General features: G+C 38.3%; 1 long non-coding RNA gene across 2 annotated transcripts in view; it reads right to left on the reverse strand.

Moving 5' to 3' along the window:
• Positions 1-20,624, reverse strand: part of LOC102152071 — a 43,207-nt gene extending 22,583 nt beyond the window's left edge. Inside the window, exons 1-5 of one of the 2 annotated variants that reach the window (XR_005370955.1) lie at positions 20,569-20,624; positions 18,182-18,305; positions 17,143-17,278; positions 15,501-15,561; positions 8,416-8,547 (exon numbers count right to left, since the gene is read on the reverse strand). This is a non-coding gene — a long non-coding RNA (uncharacterized LOC102152071). The remainder of the gene's footprint in view (positions 1-8,415; positions 8,548-15,500; positions 15,562-17,142; positions 17,279-18,181; positions 18,306-20,568) is intronic. The other variant, XR_005370954.1, reaches the window with a different exon arrangement.
• Between the last annotated feature and the right edge of the window lie 4,503 nt (positions 20,625-25,127).

The following is a 25,127-nucleotide window of genomic DNA, read 5'->3' on the forward strand; positions in this document are numbered from 1 at the left end:
ATACAAAATCAAAGCAGTCCCAATCAAATCTCAGCAGGTTATCTTGGGGATATTAACAAACTGATACTAAAGTTTATATGGAGAGGCAAAATACTCAAAACAGTCAACACAATATTGAAAGAACAGAGTTGGGGGACTAACACGACTTGACTTCAAGACGAATGATAAAACAGTAATCCAGAGAATGTCGTATTGGTGAAATAATACAATGGGAGAGAACAAAGGCTCAAAAATAGCTCCATATAAATATAGCCAACTGATCTTGAACAAAGGCAAAGGCAATACCATGGATAAAAGAATCTTTTCAACAAGTAGAGCTAGAACTGGACATGAACATGCAAAAAAAAACCCAAAAATCTAGACACAGACTTTATACCCCTCAAAAAATAACTCAAAATTGATCACAGACCTAAATGCAAGGTGCAAAACTATATAATTCCTAGAAGATAACATAAGAGAAAAACCTAAATGATCTTGGGTGTAGCAAAGACACCAAAGGCATGATCCATGAAAGGAAAAATGATTAGCTAGACTTCATTAAAAGCAAAAATTTCTGTTCTGTGAAAGATACTATTAAGCAGATGACAAGACAAAAAACACACTGGGAGAAAATGTTTGCAAAAGATATATATGATAAAGAACTGTTATCCATAAACTAAAAAACAAACAACAAAAACTCCTAAACCTCAACAATAAGAATACGAACAACCTAATATAAAAATGAGGGAAATTCCTGAACAGACACTGCGACAAAGAAGATATAGAGATGGCAAATAAGACTATGAAAAGATGTTCCACATCAAATGTCATCAGGGAAATTCAAATTAAAACAAAACATACCTATTAGAATGGCCAAAATCCAGAACACTGACAACACCAAATGCTGGTGAGGATGTTGAGCAACAGGAATATTCATTCACTGCTGGTAGGAATGTAAAATAGTACAGCCACTTTGGAAGATAGTTTGGCAGTATAAACAAATTGTTACCATACAAAATCCAGCAATTTCCCTCCTTTGTATTTGTCCAAAGAAATTAATCACTTATGTTGACACAAAATCCTGCACATAGATGTTTATATTAGCTTTATTTATAATTGCCAAAACTGGAAGCAACCAAGATGTCCTTCAGTAAGTGAATGAATAAACTGTGGTACATCCAGACAATGGAATATTGTTCAGAGCTTAAAAAGGTATGAGCCATCAAGATATGAAAAGACATGGAAGAAACTTAAATGCACATTATTAAGTGAAAAAAAGCCAAGGTGAAAAGATGACATACCGTGTAATTCCAACTGCGTAACATTCTGGAAGCAAAATTCTGGGGAGAGTTAGAAGATCAGTAGGTGTTAGGGAAGAAGGAGGGATGAATAAATGAAACATGGAATTTTCAGAGCAGATGAACTACTTTGTATGATATCATCGTGGCAGATACACGTAATTCTGTTTGTCCAAACCTGTAGAATGTATAAGACCAAGAGTGAATCCCTTTAAACTAGGGACTCTGGGAGATGATTATGTGTCAGTGTGTACATTGATTGTAATAAATGTGCCACTCTGAAAGGAGATGTTGATAGCGGGTAGGTAATGCTCGTGAAGGGGCAGGGGATATATGAGAAGTCTCTATACTGCCACTCAATTTTTCTGTGAACCTACAAGTGCTTTAAAAAAATAAATTCTATTTTGGGACACCTGGCTGGCTCAGCCGTTAAGCGCCTGCCTTCGACTCAAGGCATGATCCCAGTCCGGAGATCGAGTCTCACATCAGGCTCCCTACAAGGAGTTTGCTTTTCCCTCTATGTCTCTGCCTCTTTCTCTGTGTCTCTTGTGAATAAATAAATAAAATCTTTAAAATAAATAAATAAATAAATAAATAAATAAATCTATTTTTAAAAATTACAATGCTTTACCATCAGTATGATATGATTCAAATTGTTAAATATAGTCAAATGTTTTATATATACACATATAACATTATATATATTTCATATATTTACATATATGTGTGTGTGTATATACCTATCATCCTATGGACTGAATTGTGTCCCCTCCCTCCAGATTTGTATGTTAAGTCCTAACCTAAGGGGATGACATTTTGAGATGAGACCTTTGGAAGGTAGTATAAGATGAGATCATGAGTGTGGTCCCTCATAATATGGTATCAGTGGCTTTATAAGAAGAGTAAGAAAGAGAGAGATCCCTCTCTCCACCATTCAGGATGCAGTAAGAAGGCAGCCACCTACAAGCCAGGAAGAGAGTTTTCACCAGGAACTGAAATGACTGGCAACTTCATCTTATACTTCCCAGCCTCCAGAACTGTGGTAAATAAAAGCCTTAAATGTCTGTTGTTTAATACACTCAGTCTATGGTATTTTGTTACAGCAAATACTGAACAAATACTGAACATACACATGTACACGTTCTGAAAGGATACACAACAAACTTTAAGAGTGGTTACTTCAAGGAGTGTTAATGGGAATTTTGGAGAGAAGAGATCTTCACTTTTCATTTATGTCAATCTTACGTAGTGTTTGAAATTTTAATGAAGCGAGTGTGTTAAATTTTATTTTAAAACCCAAAGAAAATCAAATGTATTAATGAGGGAATAATGGCTATCTTGTTTCCTTTTCTTGGGTAGTTATGTTGTATTTTCAACAATTAAAAAGTTTTGACACATAGTAGGCATTCAAAAAATATTTCTGGACTGAACATAAATATGTTGTTTTGAACAGAAATATGTTTTGATGTAGTGACTTATACCTATATAGGATTTCTGATGATTTTTTAGTTAAGGCCCTATACATTATATGCCATATTCCCGTTGGCAAAACACATCTCAGGAAACATCCTGTCACTCCCTCGTTTAATAAAATCAGATTACCTTTGCAGAAGAATACCACAGTAAGATAAATGAGCTCCAGGATACAGAAAGATACTTATAAGAAAGGTAGCCCTGCTGGAAAAAAAAGTTGGCTCAAGTTATGCCATGAAAAGCTTTCCTCATATAATTTCACATATATAGCCACACATGACTCCATACAAATAGTATTTCTTAACTAAAAAGAAAAAGAAAAAAGAAGAGAAGAAAAGAAGGAATTCAAGAATATATGAGCAAGAATATGTTATACCAAAACCAAGAAGTCCTCAATAATACATGCAACTGTATATATTTCAAATTCAGAGGTACATGGTCACTTAGCAAATGAATCTCGCAAAAAGATTTATGTCTCGTTGCACGCTCTATGATGGCCAAATCTCAAATGCACAGAAATTGATTGACTTGAGTCACAGTCACTATGCCCTTCCAAGCTGTCCAAGCTGTTTGTGGTTGAAATGACGATATTGTGATAATAATACATTTGCCTCATTTTCCTTGCAAAATACCTAATAACTTTTTTCAAAATCAATACATTCTGTTTTCTAGATTTGATAATACAAAACAACAACTACTACTACTTGATACCAGCATAGACCTTGTTAAGCTTACAAAGTGTTTTCATGTATACCTTCCCATTTGGTGATTACAACAGCCTCCTGAAGAAGTTTGTTATAGACCAAAACACCAAATTTAAAGGGAGTTAAACGACGCCATTTTTACACAAAAGGCGGGTAGCAGGGCTGTGATAGAAATGTAGACATGTTGATAAGGCCTTTTAAAATTGTTAAGATAAGGCCTTTTAAAAATGTTATGTTGAAAATTCCGTAATGGTTTGAGAAAACTAGAGAATAAAAAGACTCCAGGAAGAGGAGTATTTTCTGGGTCTTTTGCTGTTACCTTCTTTAATTTCTCAACAGCCAGCCAACTGAAGCTGTAAAGAGCTTTTATCTTATCCTATGAAAGCAGAATTTCATCTCTTTTTCCTCTACACACTGTATGGACTTGGCAATTAGAAACTTCATATTTTAGCCAATTAACCCAATAAAAACCATCTCAGCATTAGTTTAAAGTTTAGAAACCATAGGATAGGGTACTAACATCATTTTTGCATGTTTAAAGGTTCATACAATTGACTTTAAATAACCCAAATGAATTTCCTAGCACATAGAGATCTGGGAAAGCTCATTAGAGCAGACACGTATAACAGTTACTGAAGCAACATTTTTTAAATAGCTGAAGCTTATATGATTACCAGTCACTTTCTTTTTATTAAAATGACCAATTAGAAGGCAGTAGTCTATTTTATCAAGCTGGAAAGATAGGCTGGATTTTTCCTTTTTAATGAAAAAGATAAGATGGTGCTTAAATTTGAGCTTAACGTTCTGCAGATGGCCATCTTCATTCCGTAGCACTAAAATTGAGGCCAGGAAAGGACAGGTATATTTGTAAACACTGGTTTCACTCTCTTCATGCAACTAGAAGGCCCAGGGAGGATGAACAATAATAGCAGTTATCCAAAAAAAGACTGAATTATGTTACATTTTCTCTTTAATTCTTTTAAAGAATCATTTAATTTATTTATTTGAGGCTGGAAGCAGAGGCAGAAGGAAGAGCAGACTCCCCGCTGAGCAGGGAGCCCACCTAAGGGTTTGGTCCCAGGACCCCGAGATCATGACCTGAGCTGAAGAGACACCTAACCAACTGAGCCACCCAGGCACCCAAGATTTTCTCTTTAATTCTTACATTTCTAGGGAGAAATTGGAGATTAAAAGGAAAGCCAAAAGCTTAAGGTGAACCTTAAAACTCTACAATTGCAACTGGGTTCTGACTTTAGGAAACAAATGCTGAGACAGAGTTCAGAGTACAGAAAGTTTTCTGGGGGGTGACATCTGTGAAAGCAGAAAAGAAGAGGTGGGATCAGGCTGGACGACCTGTGGGCAGCCATGCAGATCTAACAGCATTTGCCTACCCCAGGGGGAGCACAGGAGCAGAGATGATCTGTTAGAGGAATCGCATTTGGGTAGAAATGGCTATGCCTTTGTTCTGCTATCTTGCTTCACCACTGACTGCCTCACCTCAAGAAGAGTATGACCTTGACTCACAAACTAAGGTGGGCCCAAAGGGGTTAACAAGAGGAGGCTACAGCTAACAAACATACCTTCTCGAAGGGGTATCTGCGTGGCAAATCATGTTTGCCACATGTGGTTTACATCTATATTGGTTACACGGATGTACAGGATATATTATGTTTGATATTGGTTAGATGTTTCTTATGCAGCATATACAAGGGCAAAACTCCCCATGCATTCAAGAAAGACAAGTGTCCATTCAGTTCATCATAAGAAATCATTTAATTTTCTTATAATCATATAAGATCATAAACATACAGTAGCATATTCTAAATACGACAAACTGCTTAAAAATGAAAACATCATTGAGAAAAAGAATTAGAATGTGTATATTTAGTACTATGTCCAAATACACTTGGTAAGGTATAGACAAAGTTAGAATTAAGCCTACATAAAGAATCACACAGTTAAAAGACTTGCTGGATAGGAAAGCTGACCCTTCTGAAAGCCCCACTGCAGTGAATGGCATTTAACCTGTTTACACACTGTGTAGATGACCCTGTTCCATGAACAGGAACCTCCACAAACTCTCCTCTGACATAAATATTTTCCTGGTGTTGGTCATTGTCAATTGCAAAGGACTCCATAGAAGTCATTTCTCAGATGCTTCAGTATAGCTCGTGTGTACAATACAAATTATTAAATGTGTCAAATAACAATCCTTAACCCTTGGTGGCTATCTAATGAACTAACTTGAAAAGGAATTTTAGTAAGTGATATTTCAAGATGAGAACTCTTTGGATTCCTACTGGAAAGGTGAAAAAAATGTTTTTAAAGCTAAGCCTTAATCAACAGAGAATTAAAGAGGGCAGAAAAAACAAAAGTAAATGACTCTCAGGGAAACTGAGGAGCAAGAGAAACATTGTTTGGGTTTAGGATAAGTAGACATATCTAAGTAGAGTCAAAGATGCGACTGATAGCACTGACCCCTGGAATTCAGCTGAACACAGAGTTTAAGTGCAATAAAACCTTGAAATCAACATAATCCATGCTTCCTTTTTTTTTTCCTTCATGTTACCCCTTCTTCTGACCATCTGACCCCCCCCAGACATTTAGTGTCTCTAAGCTACACACTGCAACACCCTAATTACTCAAATCGGAATCGTCCACCTCTCCCTTACCAAAATCCTCTCCCATTGCTTCCATGACTTGACACACCAACTGCATGCAGTGTACCAACACACCAAGGGAACGACTAGCTGTTTGATTGCTCAAGAGCCTGTTCAAGGGGCCCCTTCGATCATAATTACAGAGAAGTACCTAGACTGAGGATATCATATGACAGTTGCAGGCAATATTCTTTCCAGATAAATCTCTAGACAAATATCTGAAATCGACTTCTCACAGCTGGCCCTGACACCAAGGCAAGAGTGCTACTTCTATCTCAGAGCACAAAATGATTACACTTCCCTTCCTACTTCCCCCTTTTAGTTCTAACGTATTAACATTAGAATGTGTTAGATGGATCAAGTGTTTTAAACAAGAGGATGCAGTGAAATAAGATTAGCAATGTATTTGGGGTGCCTGGGTGGCTCAGTCAGTTGGGCGACCCACTCTTGATTTCAGCTCAGGTCATGATCTCAGGGATGTGGGATCAAGACCTTTGTCAGGCTAGGTGATGAGTGTGGAGTCAGCTTGTTCCTCTCCCTCCCCCTCTGCCTCTCTCCCAACTTGTGCAAGTGCTCATGCTCTTTCTATCTCTAATAAATAAATAAAATATTTTTTTAAAAAAATTAAAGATTAGCAATGTATTTGAAAAAAACTTTTTTGTTGTTGTTCCTGGATGGTTCGGTCAGTAAAGCAGGTAACTCTTGATCTCAGGGTTGTAAGTTCAAGCCCCACACTGGGTATAGAGTCTACTCAAAAAAAAAAAAAAAAAAAAAAAAAAACCAACAAAAGAAAAAGAAAAAAATTGTCTTGGTCCATTACTGTGCCTAGAGTTAGGCACACTGGAATGAATTTAAGCAGATGTATCTCTATGACACTTGAAAGAGTAAAAGATACCAATCCACAGTACCCCAAAACAAAACTATTATCTTTATAATCTTCAAGTATAATAGACTAATATCCAAATATCCAGCATTATCAAGAAATATAAGTATGTATATATGTTTGTATATATGTAGGAAAATATGTTAAAAGTTCAAAAATAAAAGAGAAATAAAATAATCTTGTACAGTCAGTATAAGATATTTAAAAATACACAGTGGTTTTACTGAATCTTCATTTTTTAATTTTTATTTATTTATTTATGATAGTCAGAGATAGAGAGAGAGAGAGAGAGAGGCAGAGACACAGGCAGAGGGAGAAGCAGGCTCCATGCACCGGAAGCCCGATGTGGGATTCGATCCCGGGTCTCCAGGATCGCGCCCTGGGCCAAAGGCAGGCGCTAAACCGCTGCGCCACTCAGGGACCCCTGAATCTTCTATTTTAATCCATATACTTAGCTTATGTAGCTCCATCCACAATCTGACAATTTTAAAAAATAATTTATGATTTTTATGAAGTTTTAATTTAATTCCAGTTAGTTAACACACAATGTAGTATTAGTTTCAGGTATATAATCTAGTGAGTGATTCAGTACTTCCATTTACCCAGTGCTCATCAGGACAAGTGCACTCCTTAATCTCCATCCCCTCTTTCACCCATCCCCTTTCCCAACTCTCCTCTAGTAATCATCAGTTTGTTCTCTATAATTAAGAATCAGCTTCGGGACACCTGGGTGGCTCAGTGGTTGAGCATCTGCCTTCAGCTCAGGGCGTGATCCCGGGGTGCTGGAATTGAGTCCCACATTGGGCTCTGGCAGGGATCCTGCTTCTCCCTCTGCTGGTGTCTCTCCCTCTTTCTCTGTGTCTCTCATAAATAAATAATTTTTTTTTTTTTTAAGAATCTGCGTCTTGGTTTGTCTCTCTTTTTTTTCTTTTTGTTTTGCTCATTTGTTTTGTTTCTTAAATTCCATATATGACTATTTATAAGTTTTAAAGGATAAATGGGTATTAAAGGTATATCAAAAATGTACAAGTGTTCAAAATGGGGCTCAAAATTATAATCAACTTAAATATTTATAGAGTTTACTTCTTTAAAGTGGCAAAGCATCATAGTAAGACTAACACAGCTCTGGTCCCAGCTCCTCTCCTGTCTACCTATAGTAACTCAGGGAAGTTATGAAATGGAGATATGAATGTTTCTAATGCATAAAGTTATTGTGAGAATTAGGTTAACAGATGTAAAGCACTTAGTACAATGGATCATTATTCAGGAAAACTACACAATCTAGTTATAGGAAATGACCCATGTATTGATACATATTGATTTAAAAAAATAGGATTAATCATCCCTAGTTAATAGAGACTGGGAATTTTATAATGTATTTATTCAAAACTTCTCTGGCATCAATTTTCTAAAAGTACCTCGGTAATTTGATTTGTTGATAGGAATAGCCTCCATCCTCTTTCAGTACATAATTTGTATACTTTAATACACATGGAGGTAATTATTTTGTTATGAAGAAAGAGGTCGTAGCTTGGTTAGGTCAAGGTTCCCTAGGGAGAAAAGGAAAAAGGATAATTAAGTAAATTTATTATATCTATTACCCTTTAAACTCCCTTAAACCAGCTTGAATCACATTGATTAGAAAAGTAAAGGCTAGAAGCTGATGGAACTATTTTTAATAAAATATTTGAGAGATTCTGTGTGAAGAATGAATGCCAGAAATTGACCTATTTTAAGAGTGACTTTGGGAGAAATTCCAAGCATATTCTCTATAGAAACCAACACTATGCTATTACTCTAAGAATCATGAGATGATGCTCTTGGCAAAGGCTGTGATATTTTCACCATGAGTGCCATCAGCCATATCAGCAGAGTGACTTCATGCAGTGACTTTATATATAGTGAATGTCAAAAATGGTGGATGCTATATGATGAACCGCAGGTGATTCATTGATATAAGACTGGTTTATAGGCATTATGAGACATGCCTTTGGGGATTTCCAGAAATAGCTGAGAAATGCTTTAAGACACTGCTTGAACATGAAGGGTATTGTTGAGAATCTTCAGAATTGGGATATAAAAATAAATGTGATTTCACTTGTGACCCAAAGCTAGTGTTTCCTAGAGAACTTTAGAATTATACATGGTTACACACAATTAATTGATCCAGGCTTCTTGTTTAGGGAAGATTACTAAATATTGTTAACCAAATCACAAATCAATAGCTTTAGTGGTTTAGTATATAAAGAATATGATTAGTACCTAAAGCAAAACTTCCTAATAATAATACAATTAATTAAAAAGTTTTTAAGTAATGGAATTTTTTTAAATATTACATATATGAAGCAGGAAAAAATAACATTACCTTCAATTCTTCAATTAATAACAAATATTCTTATGCTTAAACATAATATTACGGTTACTTAATGAGGCAAATAATCACCAATTATAATCTTCCTAACAATTCGCTTAAGGTATGAAAGTCAAGAATTGATGTATTTGGAAAACATACTAAAACTGATTTTACTTTTATGGGATATTGCACTACAGTAAAACTTTACCTCATATCCTGGATATAAAATTATACCACAAGAAAATCTCCTCCCATATCCCATCAAAACCCCTCCCCTAGAATTCCTACTTTTATTCATTAAGGAGTAACCAGGACTAAAAGATTAGACCAACTATATGAACTTTACCTCATATCCTGGATATAAAATTATACCACAAGAAAATCTCCCATATCCCATCAAAACCCCTCCCCTAGAATTCCTTTTATTCATTAAGGAGTAACCAGGACTAAAAGATTAGACCAACTATATGAACCAATAGGCAGAATTGAGAGAGAAAAAGGAAACAAAGAGGGATCTAAAAATGCCCCAACTTACTGCCAGGAGAGAGTTTTCAGGTTGCAATGCAGGGAGGCAGAACCCAAATAGAACCCAGTGGTTCTCTTGAGTTGAGAAAACAGAGTTCAGAGTTCAGGAAGGTCAAGGTAGCTGGAATTGTTAAGATAGGGAACTGAATCAAGAAAGAGAAATACAGAGAATCCAGATGCAGGAAATTGAATTCAAGAGAAGAATTAAAGGGCAAGTGGAAAGAAACCTATATACCAATAAATTGGACAACAAATAAGACATGATAAATTCCTAGATATATGCAACCTATTAAGACAGAATCATTAAGAAATAAGTTTTAACAGACCAATAATGAGTAAAGAAATTGAATTAGCAATCCAAAACCTCCCAACAAAGAAAACTCCATAACTAGCCCATGGTTTCCCTGGTAAATTCTACCAGATATTTAAAGAAGAATTAGCCCAATTCTACTCAAAATTCTCCCAAAAATTAAAGAGGAAAAAAACACTCCCAAACTCATTTTACAAGGCCAGCATTACCCTGATACTAAAGCCAGATAAGGATAGTACAAAGAAAGAAAACCTCAAGCCAATATCCCTGATGAAGATAGATGCAACAACTCTCAGCAAAATACTAATCATTTGAATTTAGCAGAATATTAAGAGGATCCATGATCCATCACCAAGCCAGATTTATCCCTGGGATACAAGAATGTTTTAACATATGTAAATCAATGAATGTGATACACCACATTAACCAAATTAAACCAATAAAAATCATATGATCCTCAGAATAGATGCCAAAAAAGCATTTGACGAGATTCAACACCCTTGCATGATAAAAATGTTAACAAACTGGCTATAGGAGGAATGTATCTCAACATAATAAAGGCCATATATGGGGTGCTTGGGTGGCACAGCTGGTTCTGATTCTTGGTTTCAGCTCGGGTCTAGATCTCAGGGTTGTGATCTCAGGGTTGTAAAATTGAGCCCCATGTCATGCTTCGTGCTTAGTGCAGAGTCATCTTAAGACTCTCTCTCCCTCTGCCTCTGCCCCTCCACCACACACTTTCTCTCTTTCTCTCTCTTTCAAATAAATAAATACATCTTTAAAAATATAAAATAAAATAAAGGCCATATTTGACAGCTAACGTCATACTCAATGGTGAAAAGCTGAGTGCTTTTTCTCTAAGACTAGGAGCAAAACAAGGATGCCCATTCTTGTCACTTCTATTCAGTGATGTACTGGAAGTTTTAGCCAGACTAATATGTCAAGAAAAATAAATAAAATGCATCTAGCTCAGAAAGGAAGTAGTAAAATTGTCTCTGCAGATAACATGATCTTATATATAGAAAATCCTGAAGACTCCACCAAAAAACTGTTAGAACTAATAAATGAATCTAGTAAAGTTGTAGGAAACAAAACCAACATGCAAAAGTCCGTCGCATTTTTAACACTAAATATGAATAATCCAAAAAAATTAAGAAAACAACTCTGTTGATAATGCATACAATAAAATAAAATAAATAAAATACTAGGAATAGATTTAATCAGTAAGGTGAAAGGTCTGCATGTTGAGAACTATAAAACACTGATTAAAGTAATTAAAGAAGACATAAATAAATGCAAAGATATCTCATGTCAGTAAATACTTAATAATGTTAAATGTTCCTACTTCTCAAAGCAATCTGCAGATTCAGTGCAATCCCTATCAATATTCCAATGACATTTTTCAAAGAAATAGAAAAAAACAATCTTAAAACTCCTATGGAACCAAAAAAAAAAACTGTCAATAGCCAAAATGACCTTGAACAGCAACAAAGAAGTTAAAGAAGTTGAGGACATCACAGTATTGATTTCAAAATATACCACAAAGCTATAGTAATCAAACAGCATGCTACCAGCATAAAAATAAACATAGAGACCAATGAAATAGAATAAAGAGCCCAGAAGTAAATCCATGCATTTATGGTCAATTGATCCTCAACAAAGATGCCAAGGATACACAATGGCACAAAGGCAATCTCTTCAATAATATTTCTTAGAAAACTGGTTTCCCACGTGAGGAAGAATGAAATTAGAACCTTATCTCACTTTATAAACAAAAATCAACTCAAAATGGATTAAACACTTAAAGACCTGAAGCCATAAAAATAGAAAACAGGAAAAAACTTGACATTGGCCTGGAAATGATTTTTTGAATATGATCCCAAAAGCTCTACAAAGAAAACAGAGTTAAGAGAAAACCTATGGTCTGGGAGAAAATATTTGCAAGCTATACATTTGATAAGGAGTTAACATTCATAATACATAAGAACTCAAACAACTCAATGGTAGAAAACAAATAATCTAATTTAAAATTGGGCAAAGGCCCTGAGTAGACATTTCTCAAAAGAAGACATACAAATGGCCAAGAGGAATATGGGGAAAAATGCTTAATATCACTAATCATCAAGAAAATGTAAATCAGATATCACCTCACATTTGTTGGAATGGCTATCATCCGAAAGACAGAAGATAACAAATGTTGACAAGGATGTCAAGAAAAGGGAACCTCTGTACACCGTTGGTGGGAATGTAAACTATGGAAAATAGCATAAACATCCTTCAAAACATTAAAAATAGAATTGCCATATGATCCAGCAATCCCACTTCTGGGGATATATATAAAAGAAATGAAATCAGTATCTTGAAAAAATATCTACACTCCCATTTCACTGTAGCATTATTTACACTAGCCAAGATATGGGAAAAAACCTCAAGTGTCTGTCAACAGAGGAGTAAATGAAGAAAGTGTCTCTCTCTCTATATATATATAATGAAATATTATTCAAACACAAGAAAAAAGGAAATCCTGCCATTTGTGACAATATGAACCTAGAGGACATGAGGCTAAGTGAAACAAGCTAGACAGAGGAAGACAAATACTGTAGGATCTTTCTTATACATGGAATGTATTTTAATAAAGTCAAACTCACAGAAGCAGAGAGATAACAGAGGCTGTTTGTGGGGGTGGGAATGGGAGGTTTTGGTCAAAGGGTACAAAGTCGCAGTTCTGTAGGGTGAATAAGTCCAGAGATCTATGTACAACAGGAGACTGACTATATGCAATAATGCTGTACTGAATACTGGAATAGCTGAGTGAGTGGATTTCAGACGCTCTTACCACACACACACACACAAAATGGTGCCTGGGTAAGGAGATATGTTAATTAGCCTGACTATAGCAATCATTTCACTATTATATGTATATTAAATCATCATGTTATACACCTTAAATATATATCTTAAAAATAAATGAGCCACCCACAAGAGAGCAAATCAGATGTTAAAATGCTTTTTATGATCTAGCCTCAAAAGTCATATTTCTTATACATTCCATAGGTCACACAAGTCCGTATTTATTCACTGTGGTAGGCAACTACACAAAGGGACTGAATATCAGAATGCAGGAACACTGAGGCTATCCTGTAGGTTGGCCATCACATTTTTGCCTTTTCTAGAATCAAAAAATGATTAAATCAAGTGTTACATATGCCTGGTTATCATATTCATATTTTAGCATAAATTTTCTATTAATTTTCTACTCTTCATTGAACCTATAACAAACTTATTTATCAAGCATATTGGTTCTATTATTTTCATCATGCCCTATAACTTCATTCTTGGTCCTAACACCTCCTCAGCCCTTATCAGTCTACAATTCATGTAAGTTATAAAAACACAAGTACAGCGTATCTAGAAACAATACTCTCATAGCTTCTGCTCCCTAAGCAGAGACTAAAAACCAAATGGAATATCTTGAAAGTACACAGGAAATACGTTGAACTTTTCCTATATTTGATTTTTTTTTAATTTGGCAGACTGTCTGGTTTTCCTCAAGCAACTTATTGGCCAATGCTTATTTATTTACCCAGTGGTATTATAAATTCTTAACAGCAATTCAGATGATAAAACATATGCCTCAAAAATAGGAATTATCTTTAGTTTTTTTTTTTTTTCAAGATCTAAGAGGTCAATTACAATGGCAAATTACTCTTTCATTGGCCAAAATATAAATGAGAGTATCAATAACTAGAGAAGTTCTCACAACACAAGCCAATTCTTAAATTAATGGGCTGGATAATTCATTCTGTTTAGTAGACTTCCAGGCTGCAGTGATCTAAATTGATTACTTCTATCTTTTGGCATTGACAAATCAGTTACATTTATTTTGTAATCTCTGCAAGTGTTAGTCTTATACTCCCTCATAATCTGTTAAATGAAGAGAATAATGGTTGATTTTTTTCTTTTGCTTCCCACCAACTAACCTCAGTATATATTCACATATCCTATGAATGGAGATAAAGTTACAAAGAACTGTTTTTGCAAAACTCATGCCACGGAATCATTCTCCCAGGAGTTTAGCGAAGAGACTTTCAAAGCTTAGGGAATTTTTTTTTTTTTTTTTTTTTTTTAGGAAGAGTTTTCTCACTCTAGATATGTTACTATAACTACAGCTCATCGGCCAAATCCAGCCTACATCTTGGTTTTGTGCGAAAAGTTGTACTGGAATACAGTGGTGCTCATTAATTTATCTACTTCATGTGGCTACTTTTGCAATCCAATAGCAGAGTTGAGTGATTGTGACAGAGACCACATGACCCGTAAGCCTTAGCCATTTACTATCTTGTCCTTTATAGTAAAAGTTCGCCAACCTCTACGTATCACAAATAGGGGTAAGATATGGGCACCTAGTTTTAAGATCTGGCTGTATTCTCATTGTGTTATGCCAGGTGACAACATCAAAGTGACAAAATTGAGAGGAAAATGTCCCACCAAACCTTACTCATTAAAACTTTTTTCTAGATTTAAAAACCACAAAAATATTATCTTAGCCTTCATGCTTCTAACTGTGATCAGAATCATATTAAAGAGTTAAGTATGGATTCATATTATGGGCTATGCAAGTCCCTAAAAATGCCAAGTTGTAGTAAGACAGCAGCTGAGATCCGCAGCCTGACCTGAGGATGTCAAGGCCAAATTCTGGTCCCCAACAAGCAGTTCCTTTAAGAACTTCTCTTTATCAACATGAGAGACTCCTAACTCTGGGAAATGAACAAAAGGTAATGGAAGGGGAAGTGGGCGGGGGGATGGGGTGACTGGGGATGGGCATTGAGGGGGCACTTGACGGGATGAGCACTGGGTGTTATACTATATGTTGGCAAATCGAACTCCAATAAAAAAAATACCAAAAAAATAAATAAGTAAATAAATAAATAAATAAAGCAGTTTTATAACAAATTAAAAAAAAAAGAACTTCTCTTTATTGAGAAGGCAAAGTTCAGTTCAGTATGATTTCTTGCTCACTAACCTTTATATGCTAGATTTGTCTCAGTCTATCTGACAAGGCAAGTTTGAATTCGAGTTCTATCAAATAATGGCTTTGGGATTTCAGGGAAAATACTGGCTGGAACCCTTGACATTAGCACTTACCACTAAGCTCCAAGTGACCATGGGCTATTCCCTAATGTTGGTGTGCACTTGCAAACCCTTTTAAGAATATTTAAAATCCACTGGCATCAGCATTGTTATTGAAACAATTCACTGCAAAGACTCTGAATTCTAACCAGATGCATTTCTTGCTTCATTTTAAACATGCTAACCTCAATAAAAGATGTTTAAATCACTGCTCAATCTTCTTGGGGTCTCTATCAGCGCAGTTATCTGTGGGAAAGCGAAAGATGACAAACTATGGAAATTAGTAACCAATCACATCCAAGTCACAATTCTGGCTCTAATTCAGCTCATCATTTCCTTAATAAAACTTTTTAAACCACTTTCTGTTGTATTTTTTTAATGGAGATACTGACAGCTTGGGTACCGTTGTTGGCACTTATAGTGGAAGCAGGAAAAATTTATAAAGAATGAAAACGTTTTCATTTATTTAAAAGCAGCAGGTGTTAACGTAAGCTTCCAAAATCATTTGGAAAACGTGTCCTGTGGAAGTCCACAAAGAGTCCCAAAAATCACAGTATAACACTTTTATATTTACTTCCTACAATTAAAACGAATTCTGGTGCTTCAGTGGCGTGCTGTGAGTGCACTGAACTAAGTACCAGGAAATCTTCCACTTTAGTCTTGGCTCCAATACTATGTGTCTTCATGACTTGAGGCAAACCACTTTATATCTCTAGGTCTCAGATCTATCATTCGTTGATCGGTAAAGTACATTTCAACTATAAAATGTCGTATCTGCATTTGTATATGCACAAAGGGAGTGTGAGATTTGAAAAATACAAATCTGATGTCATGTCTGTTCCTCTTCCACAGAGCAAAACAAGGCAGAGGCAGCAGAGTCTGTGACTATCTCACCCTCCACGACAAATGCGGCGTGACAAGTCACATGACAGTATCTGGCCAATGAAAAAGAATAGGAGATTTTCTAGTCATGTATTTGAAACTTCGCCATTTTAATTGTCAATTTCTTTTTTTATTTACATTTAATTCGCCAACATAGAGTAAGAGTCTCTCATGGTTTGTCTTCCTCTCTGATTTTTCCCCAGTTTCCCTTCTTTCCCTTATAGTCCCTTTCACTATTTCTTATATTCCACATATGAGTGAAACCATATGATAATTGTCTTTCTCCAATTGACTTATTTCACTCAGCATAATAGCTTCCAGTTCCATCTATGTAGTTGCAGATGGCAAGATTTCTTTTTTTTTTTGATGGCCGAGTAGTACTCCATTGTATGTATGTGTGTGTCTATATATATAGACACCACATCTTCCTTATCCATTCATCTGTCGATGGACATCTCAGCTCCTTCCATGGTTTGGCTATTGTGGACATTGCTGTTATAAACATTGGGATGCAGGTGCCCCTTTGTTTCCCCACATCTGTATCTTTGGGGTAAATACCTCATCGTGCAATTGCTGGGTCATAGGGTAGTCCTATTTTCAACTTTTGAAGATCCTCCATACTGTCTTCCAGAGTGGCTACACCAGCTTGCATTCCCACCAACAATGTAAGAGGGTTCCCCTTTCTCCACATCCTTGCCAACACCTGTCATTTCCTAACTTGTTAATATAGCCATAGAATTAAGTTTAATTTGACATTGAAAGATGGATTTTTCTCAAACCTAGCAAATTTTTTCTTGAATTGTTTTCTAGAATTATATCTAATTTTTAATTCTCTTTTCCACTTTATGAAACTACTGCTCCCAGAGCGTTATATTTAGGCTATGAATCGATCTAAAATAGCAAGTAGATGAACTATCAGTAAATACATTTGATGAGTTAACTTACCACTGTAAGCCATACACTCTGTTATCTCCAGGCAGACCAAGCTAACCACAGTTAAGTGTTTCCAATTTTTCTTACTCTTTCTGCCCATTTCATTTACCTTCTTGATGCTTTTTTTATCTCACATCAATGTAGAAACCTACAAGGCAAAGATTGTAGATAGATATTTTTAAACTAGCCTGTCAGATTTACTTTTGAAGAAGAGCTTAAAAACAGCTAAGCTTTATTGATATGCAACCATGTCAAACTGAGTGGTTTTGATTTTTTTTCTTACACTATGAATACTAACAAAGCATCTAGTGCTATTAGTAACATATTATGCTGCCCATAACTTGTAATTAGAAGAATATTAGCATTTTCACTCCTAGCTTCTAACAAAAATCATTGTTTCTTTAGTTATTAGTATAGTAATATTGAAAATTGGGGAATACAATGGCACATTTGCTTTTTTCAAACCTTCCTACTTCTCATATTCCCTAAAGTTTTCCATATAATTTGCCATAATTCACACATCTGGCTTCATGTAATGTTTCTTTTGTGGGCAGATGCAGAATTTAAAATGGCTGTTTTTTCCTTTAGAAAGTTATAAATTTAAGCCCTATTGAGATTGAATGATAATTAGAAATCTAGTTCATATAATTCTTTCTTATTATGATACAAATGACTATGGCAAAATAGTAATTCTAACCACTGTTTCAAGTTTCACATTTTAACTCTTTTAAGTTGAACCAAAAAATGCATTTTTTATTCCACATCTATTTGAATTATATTTAGGATCTTCAGTGTAAGATTGGTTTAAACTATAGCTGCAATCATTTGAGAATTTTTCCAAGAGAGAATTTAACAGCTTGAATTAAAAAGCTTTAATGTCACCACAATAATGAATAAAATAGTGCCTCGTGAGGACACAAGTAGTCTCACAGAGAAAAGAAGTATGAGAAGAACATTCCAGACAAAAAGTAGAAATAAAATAGTTATTCCCTTTCTTAGGTAACTATCTACCGTTCGCATTGTAGCAACCCCCCTGCGAGGCTCTACTTACCCAGAACGTGGGTGTTGGATACCTCAGGTTCCTGAATCCACACTCCTCTCCCCAGCCTCTTGATGATCATGGACATTTTGAAGGAGTTGGAGAAAACAGTCTTCAACAGCACACAGTTCTTTACCTAGGGAGAGAAGACATAAAATCCACTTTGGGATACTTTTCCTACAGAGACTAACAGGAGAGGAATTCATGGCATTCAGGCTACACACAAGGCCAATCCAAATTAATAGTCTCCTCAATTTCCAGAAGCCTTTTCTCTTCATTTTTAGATTTTAAGTGAAGATAACCCAGAGTCATGTTCTCAGACATACACCAATGTTATGTAACAATATTTCTGTAGGTCAGAACATTCTAGTTACTAGCTCCTCCTAGCCCCATTCTGTGTCCCCTCCACCCTTCCACAAGTAAGATATCCCCAGAAAATCCCTGAAGAGATTGTAACCAGTAGTTCCATTGGGCCTCGAGAGACGGTGGCAGGCAGCCTGGCCCTGCGGATGGGAGGCTTGTGCTCCTGGGGCCCGTTCACCAGGGCACTCGAAGAGGAAGCGCTTCCCACGCCACAATGGAGACTTGGATCTACAGGGTCTAAAGGCAGTGTTTTGAGTCCAATTGCATCAGACTATTGTAGCTAAGATTCCAGATACTTGAAAACAGAACTGCCTTTTTAGAAGCATGACTCGAACCACAGTGTCTGTAGAAGAATGTGATCATTTAAGCAATGATATGAAAAGTCTGGTGACATGCTAAGCATGAGTACCAGAGGGAATGCTGTGAGACTCTTTGTTGACTTAGTGCCCAGGCACGATCTGGACAGAAGGGGAGGAGCCCATAGCCTCTTACACAGGCCAGCCTGAAAGGAGTTTTTGCTAGCTTGCCCAGTCTCCTTTCAGCTTCTCGCGTTTTGCCGAGACCCAAAGATTCCGCCAACTTCAAAGGAAATTTCGAGACAAAAATAGCAGGGGGAAAGAGGGGTGAATCTTGAATTGAACCCCTGAGAATAAAATCTTTTCAGCAAGATACAAGATAATGGATTTTTTTTTCATTCGAGAGGATTGATATTTTTCCTTTGTTTATTCTCACCAACATAAAGCACAATCTCTGTTCCTACGGTGAAGACTCTTGAATATGCCTCTTTTCCAAATAAGCACAGCAAAAGGTTGTGGTTTCCCTAGCAACAGATGACTTCTTTCTATTTTTCTTTTTTGGGGAAAAAAATGTACTTTGGCTTTATAAAGAGCCTTTCATCATGGGTATCAAAAGCATTCTATGGCCAAATTGTCACCCTGCCCCTGCAAAGTAGATAAATAATATCCTCCCCACTTACATGGGGGAGAAAAATGGCAGCTGGAACCTGCAGCTGCAGCAGGAACTTTCTCTCTTGTGCTCCGGGCTATGCCTTCCTAACCTTCCCCAGCAGCCTTGTGAGAATTCTGGTAAGGGAGTGTAGCAGAAACATCCTCATGTGACCCCAGTAAGATCCTCCCCACAGGATCCCCTCCACTTGAGTGTGGGTCAGACTTGTGACTTGCTTCTAATCAATGGAGTATGGACAAGGTGTGGGATATGACTCCTCTAATTATGGTAAATTTATAAGACTCCATTCATAGCACACTGCAGAGAGAGTCTCCTGCTGCTCTTCAAGAAGTGACAGCCGTATTTTGCCCATGGAAGTTGGAGAGGTCTTTAGGAGATGAGGGTGACCCCCAGTCAACAGCCAATAAAACCAGAGCTGTCAGCCATATAGCTGCAAAGAAATGAATCTTGCCAACAGCTGAAAGAAGACGCCAAGCTTCAAAACGTTATGAAGCCCAGCTGAGACCTTGCTTACGCTTTGTGAGACCTTGAGCAAAGAAGCCAGCTAAGTCACGGCCAGCCTTCTGACCAATGGAATCGGAGACGATAAATGTGTGTTGTTTTAAGCCATTAAGCTTGCTATGCAGCAAGAGATAACTAACACGGGGGGACCCTGCAAATGACAGTGGCTAGGCTGAGATGAGGGGTTGGATGACAGTAAAAAAAGAGACAATGAAATACAGGCTCGAAAGTCAGACACTAATCAAATTTGTCACTTAATGTCTCACCTTCACCCTTCTCAATCACAACTTCATTTGCAGAATGGAGATAACACTTACCCCTGCATGAGCAATAAGGATTAAAAATAATGACTAGGAGTATCTGGCACAGTGTAGATGTGCACATAGTAGGTGCAATAAGAGATAGTTAGCAAACCATATAGTCAGCATAGAAAAAGAGTTTTGACCCTGGTCCCAGAGCTTTAGGAATTGCAACATGGAGAGGGGGGCATCCTGTAAGCTAGCATCCCCCTAGTGAGAAACCTGGTCGATGGGATGAGGTCAATGGAAAGGTTCAAGAAATCAGCTCACCTTCCATCCCACTGGGGTGTCACAGAACTTGGAGCAAAGGTAGTAGAATCTCAGAGCTTAATCTATTTGGAACTCGGCAGTGATTGTTTGGTGGCTTCCCTTGTGTTCTACTTGTCTTATTCTATTGTAAGGGATACATGAAGGACATTGTCAAAGACATTACGAGACAACAGTATGACTGAAAAACGAGTCAGGGCAGGGACAACCCTGGAAGATGCCCAAGTGAGTTAGCCATCTGCAGAAGCTCCTATGAGGAGGTAGGAAAGAGGGGAAAGTAAAGGAGAAGCAGAGAATCAAACCACGTGAACCCAAACACCAAGGTGAAGTGAGAAGGCCCGGAAGTAGATCAGGGATGGGGTGGCAAGTCCTCTAATTAGAGCAAAACCATAGGAGATGCAGAATGAGAACAAGGGAGGTGTTAACTTTATGGGCAGAAAGCGTGCCTTACATGGATGGATCTAGCTGCTTTCAGTGTGAGATGTGAAGCTACACAGACAAGACTCTGGGCTCTAGAACACTGAAGAGATACGGCCCATCTACTAGGAGGATGACCTACGTTTGCACAGCTGCATGGTCAGTCCTGAGCTGCTGCCATGGAAGGTTAAATAAACTCTTCTGGTTTTCCCTGTGTTTGAGATAGATTTTCTTTTTCTTTTAAGATTTTTATTTATTTGAGAGAGAGAGAGAGAGAGCATGAGTAGGTGGGGCAGAAAGAGAGAGAGAGAATCTCAAGCAGATTCCCCAGAGCCTGACTCAGGGCTTGACCCTGAGATCACAACCTGAGCCAAAACCAAGCATTGGAGGCTTAACTGGCTGTGCCACCCAGGCACCCCAAGAGAGATTTCTAAACAGGATGTCCAGCAAAATAAGCTCGGGGTTTTGACAGGAAGTGGTCTGACCTCCTCTAATATGCAGAAAATACCAGAGCCTCTTATACCTCCCTGGAGCAGGATTAGCTCCTAGAGTGGCCACATGCAAAACCCCTGCAGTAGGCATCACCACCTAGAAACTCACCAAAGCTCTTCTTTTGGAAGATTCATTTATAGTTATGAGAATTGCACATCGTTAAATTTGTGAATTCTAAAATTTATATAGGGCAGCCCCGGTGGTACAGCGGTTTAGTGCCGCCTGCAGCCCAGGGTGTGATCCTGGGGACCCAGGATCGAGTCCCACATCAGGCTCCTTCTCCACATCAGTGAGCCTGCTTCTCCCTCTGCCTGTGTCTCTGCCTCTCTCTCTCTCTCTCTGTCTCTCATGAATAAATAAATAAAATCTTTTAAAAAATGAATAAAATAAAATAAAATTTATATATATTTTTCCTTTAATGAATCCACAGAGGCATGCAGTTTTGAGTGACTGAAAAACAAAGTCTGTGAGAGATCTCCTTCCTGCCTGCCAATGTTTGATTAAGACATATAGAGTAACTAAGCACTCAAGAGATTAGACGTCCTGCCACGTGTAATTCAAAATGTAAGCAATACAAAACCCTTTTAAAAACCCAAAATTCTGGGACCCCTGGGTGGCGCAGCGGTTTGGCGCCTGCCTTTGGCCCAGGGCGCGATCCTGGAGACCCGGGATCGAATCCCACGTCAGGCTCCCGGTGCATGGAGCCTGCTTCTCCCTCTGCCTGTGTCTCTGCCTCTCTCTCTCTCTCTGTGACTATCATAAATTAAAAAAAAATAATAAAATAAATAAAAAGCCAAAATTCTGATTTTCTCCTTGATGCTTCAGAGCTATTTTTTTTTAAATTTTAAATACCAGATTTTTTTCTGCAAAATATGCCCCCTCCTCTCTTTCAGGTCCCATGCTTTGCTGGTTCCCAAAGCTCAGAGCCTTCAGTCAAGTCCCCTAGAAGCAAGAGCCTAAGGGTGCGTTCTTGTGCAACTGATTTTGAGGCAGTACTCTCAGGATAACTCTAGAAGGAAGTGCAGGAAACAGAACAGGGAAAGGCATTGTCCTAGGCAAGGATGTGAGTTAGCTGAAACCAGCTTCGGGCTCTGAGTTTATTTATGAGAAAGTCAGGAGCCTGAATTGTAACCCTCCGTAGCTCGAGCTGTAGGTGAGGTGGCTGGGATTGTGTACTGTGTCCCAGGTCAGCACTGGCCGAGGCGGTGGGCTGACCCAGAGGTGGGACAACTGCCCAGGAATTTTCAAGGTAGGAGGCTTCGATTGGTGAGTGGGAATTCTTTTGAGGCTGTGAATGATCAGCAGCTAATACTGTCAGCAACTGGGGGATGAATAGACCAGCACGGCCGGGCAGTCGGAATGGGGAACCAGGAGTTTGTATTATATTTTGTACACTTATCGGGAAGCAGCGCGATCTACTGCATCGTGAGGCCTCCCTTAGAGACTCTCAGACAAATAGAGTATGAAACCACCTATATAATGTGGTTGGAAGGACATGCTGTCCACCCAACCCAGGAGCCTGGGTTCAACTCTTGCTTCTTTGGGTTGAACATTGCTCTCCTCGGATGGTATTCGTGTAAAAGGGAAATAAGAAGTAACATTCGTGTCACCACACCCCAGCGGACTCTAAGCCAAAAGAACTGGAGACAGGGATGGAGACATAGGTGTATTGGGGGAAGTTACAGACAGGGAGTTGAGGAGTGGCCAGCTGGACAAAGTGTCTGCTATGGCCATCTACCTGCAGCAAGTTTTTATATCATAGCAACTTAACCCAGCGACTATCGGTGGCCCTTGACCTCCTGCACCGCCAGTGTTCGCAAGGCTATCAAGGCTTGCCACCCGGACATTTTTCCTTCCAAGGGAGATGCTCCTACTTGGCCATCCCCAGAGCCGCTGACCTTAAAGGCTGAACAGACATTCTTCTGCATACTCTGCTGGATGGGAACACAGAGGGAGGATGGGATCTCTAGGGTCTCAAGAGAGTGATTAACAGGCATTCAGGGTGGGCTTGCACAAGCTAGCTAACCAGCGCGTACTGGGCACCATGAGGTCCTTAACTCCCACGTAAAAATTAGCTTCTCGGAGACAGAAGGATCTTCAAGCAGAGGAGGAGCACTGGCTGGAGGAACGGAAAGGGAGGAGCACAGCTTCAAGAGTTGGAGGGGCGGGGGGACCCAAGAGGAGGGGCAAAGGGCACCATAACACCGTTGCCTGATTTCCTCAATTCACCCAGTCGAGCAGCCACTCCACCTGCCCCTCCTCACCCTGGCCGGCTGCGTTACACCAACACCCACCTAGGGACGACTGCAGTTGCAAAGCGAGCAGAGGCCTTTGTAAGATTAACTATTAATAAGGCTGAGAAACAAAGAGCTTGGGACAAAAGGAAAGCAGCAGAATAACGCTTTTTCATACCCAAAGCTTCAAAGTGATCGACACGTGGGATGAACTCCCAGATGCCAGAGAGGGGAAAGCAAGCAATTCAATGTCCATGGGCGGTGGGGGGGGGGGGGGGGGAGACCAAGGGTGTTTATAATATAAGATGGTAATTTCAAACCATCTTGAAATAAATGGAAAGTCAGAAAATTGTTTGAGCAAAGAGATGGCTTATTAAGGAATCTGAGTAGAGAGTTCCCGACAAAGTATAATTAAAAAAAAAAAAAAAAAAGCTTTGAGGGAATTCCCAATTAATGAAGAAAGGGAGGGCACATCACCGCCAGCGAGCACCTGCTCATCTCTGAGCTCTGGGCGAAGGGGTCAGGTCCGCAGGCGGGCAGCCGAGCAGGCAGCAAAGGATCCCCAGGACCAGGCGACAGGGGGCGGGCAGGGTGGCCCCAGGTACGTTCTCGAATGATCTATGGGGCAGAAAGCCAAGTCCTCCTGGGACCTGTGGATCTTTCAGGACTTCTCTGGTTGTCACGAACTTCTTCATTTGAACTAAGTGTGAATAATGTAGCTCTGCCGCGGCCTAAGACTTTACGAGCTGGGCCTTAATTTTACACTGATTTCCCAGCAGTAGCAAAACAGAGAGAGAAAGACGAGGAACAGATTTGAGCTTTAAATGGAAGCAAGCTACTTTTCCTGATCCGATCTGAGGAACTGGGCTTTTTCTAGCCACGGGGAAAGAAAGAGTTGTATCTCTAAAAGTGCCAAGGAAAGCTCTGTAAAAGAAATTTTTTTTTCCAGTCTATTTGCTTTGGGATAGATACCTAAATGTATTTCTCTTGACAAAGGTTCAATTTGAATGCGAACATCCGACAATTTACTAGGAAGCTCTTATCTACATCACGTTTGCTATTTTTCATGATCACTTAAAATGTCTCATATCCTCCTTATACGAGCTATAAAACAGCATTTTTTTTTTCCAATGCCACGCTGAGTAACTGCTTGAATAGTAACAACCACAAAATAATAGGATTTAGTAGTCAATGAGTGTGAGGTGCCCTGTCCTAAGTGTTTCCCGCGTATTAAATCATTTAATTCTCGGAACATGCTTTTGAGATGGTACAATGGGCAACTTTGCACGTCAGCCTGACTGGGCCATGGCACCCAGGTGTTTGATCAAACGTTATTCTGGATGTTGCTGTGAAAGGGTTTTTTTTTTCTTTTCTTTTTTTTTTTTTTGATGAGATCAATATTTTAATCAGCGAGTAAAG

The sequence above is a fragment of the Canis lupus genome, chromosome 15 (genome assembly GCF_011100685.1).
Source record: "Canis lupus familiaris isolate Mischka breed German Shepherd chromosome 15, alternate assembly UU_Cfam_GSD_1.0, whole genome shotgun sequence".
Lineage (NCBI taxonomy): Eukaryota > Metazoa > Chordata > Mammalia > Carnivora > Canidae > Canis > Canis lupus.